Source organism: Salvelinus alpinus, chromosome 6 (genome assembly GCF_045679555.1).
Source record: "Salvelinus alpinus chromosome 6, SLU_Salpinus.1, whole genome shotgun sequence".
Classification (NCBI taxonomy): domain Eukaryota; kingdom Metazoa; phylum Chordata; class Actinopteri; order Salmoniformes; family Salmonidae; genus Salvelinus; species Salvelinus alpinus.
In genome coordinates, this window is record NC_092091.1 from 86,968,256 (window position 1) to 86,970,755 (window position 2,500).

Consider the following 2,500-nt stretch of genomic DNA (forward strand, 5'->3'; position numbering starts at 1 on the left):
AGTCTCACAGTCTCTACCTCGTAATTCTCCAAGTCTCACAGCCTCTACCTCGTAATTCTCCAACTCTCACAGCCTCTACCTCGTAATTCTCCAAGTCTCACAGTCTCTACCTCGTAATTCTCCAAGTCTCACAGCCTCTACCTCGTAATTCTCCAACTCTCACAGCCTCTACCTCGTAATTCTCCAAGTCTCACAGCCTCTACCTCGTAATTCTCCAAGTCTCACAGCCTCTACCTCGTAATTCTCCAAGTCTCACAGCCTCTACCTCGTAATTCTCCAAGTCTCACAGCCTCTACCTCGTAATTCTCCAAGACTCACAGCCTCTACCTCGTAATTCTCCGTGTCTCACAGCCTCTACCTCGTAATTCTCCAAGACTCACAGCCTCTACCTCGTAATTCTCCAAGTCTCACAGCCTCTACCTCGTAATTCTCCAAGACTCACAGCCTCTACCTCGTAATTCTCCAAGTCTCACAGCCTCTACCTCGTAATTCTCCAAGTCTCACAGCCTCTACCTCGTAATTCTCCAAGTCTCACAGCCCTCTACCTCGTAATTCTCCAAGTCTCACAGCCTCTACCTCGTAATTCTCCAACTCTCACAGCCTCTACCTCGTAATTCTCCAAGTCTCACAGCCTCTACCTCGTAATTCTCCAACTCTCAAAGCCTCTACCTCGTAATTCTCCAAGTCTCACAGCCTCTACCTCGTAATTCTCCAACTCTCACAGCCTCTACCTCGTAATTCTCCAAGTCTCACAGTCTCTACCTCGTAATTCTCCAAGTCTCACAGCCTCTACCTCGTAATTCTCCAACTCTCACAGCCTCTACCTCGTAATTCTCCAAGTCTCACAGCCTCTACCTCGTAATTCTCCAAGTCTCACAGCCTCTACCTCGTAATTCTCCAAGTCTCACAGCCTCTACTTCGTAATTCTCCAAGTCTCACAGCCTCTACCTCGTAATTCTCCAAGACTCACAGCCTCTACCTCGTAATTCTCCGTGTCTCACAGCCTCTACCTCGTAATTCTCCAAGACTCACAGCCTCTACCTCGTAATTCTCCAAGTCTCACAGCCTCTACCTCGTAATTCTCCAAGACTCACAGCCTCTACCTCGTAATTCTCCAAGTCTCACACCCTCTACCTCGTAATTCTCCAAGTCTCACAGCCTCTACCTCGTAATTCTCCAAGACTCACAGTCTCTACCTCGTAATTCTCCAAGTCTCACAGCCTCTACCTCGTAATTCTCCAAGTCTCACAGCCTCTACCTCGTAATTCTCCAAGTCTCAGAGCCTCTACCTCTTAATTCTCCAAGTCTCACAGCCTCTACCTCGTAATTCTCCAAGTCTCACAGCCTCTACCTCGTAATTCTCCAAGTCTCACAGCCTCTACCTCGTAATTCTCCAAGTCTCACAGCCTCTACCTCGTAATTCTCCAACTCTCACAGCCTCTACCTCGTAATTCTCCAAGACTCACAGCCTCTACCTCTTAATTCTCCAAGTCTCACAGCCTCTACCTCTTAATTCTCCAAGTCTCACAGCCTCTACCTCTTAATTCTCCAAATCTCACAGGCTCTACCTCTTAATTCTCCAAGACTCACAGTCTCTACCTCGTAATTCTCCAAGTCTCACAGCCTCTACCTCTTAATTCTCCAAGGCTCACAGCCTCTATCTCGTAATTCTCCAAGTCTCACACCCTCTACCTCTTAATTCTTCAAGTCTCACAGCCTCTACCTCTAAATTCTCCATGTCTCACAGCCTCTATCTCGTAATTCTCCAAGTCTCACAGCCTCTACCTCTTAAATCTCCAAGCCTCACAGCCTCTACTTCGTAATTCTCCAAGTCTCACAGCCTCTACCTCTTAATTCTCCGTGTCTCACAGCCTCTATCTCTTAATTCTCCAAGTCTCACAGCCTCTACCTCTTAATTCTCCAAGTCTCACAGCCTCTATCTCGTAATTCTCCAAGTCTCAGAGCCTCTACCTCGTAATTCTCCAAGTCTCACAGCCTCTACCTCGTAATTCTCCAAGTCTCACAGCCTCTACCTCGTAATTCTCCGTGTCTCACAGCCTCTACCTCGTAATTCTCCAAGTCTCACAGCCTCTATCTCGTAATTCTCCAAGTCTCACAGCCTCTACCTCGTAATTCTCCGTGTCTCACAGCCTCTACCTCGTAATTCTCCAAGTCTCACAGCCTCTACCTCGTAATTCTCCAAGTCTCACAGCCTCTACCTCTTAATTCTCCAAGCCTCACAGCCTCTACCTCGTAATTCTCCAAGTCTCACAGCCTCTACCTCTTAATTCTCCAAGTCTCACAGCCTCTATGAATTATTTTTGTCTCACAGGCTCATTCTAAACTTTGTAATCACATCTCTCTTTTTGACATCTATACATTAACTATTCTATTTTTATCTTTATCTCTCTCTCTCCCTGCAAGTTACGGGCAACACCTGCGAATTCGGGATTTGTCCAAATAACCAGTAGATGAAAAACACAAACCGACCCACACCGGC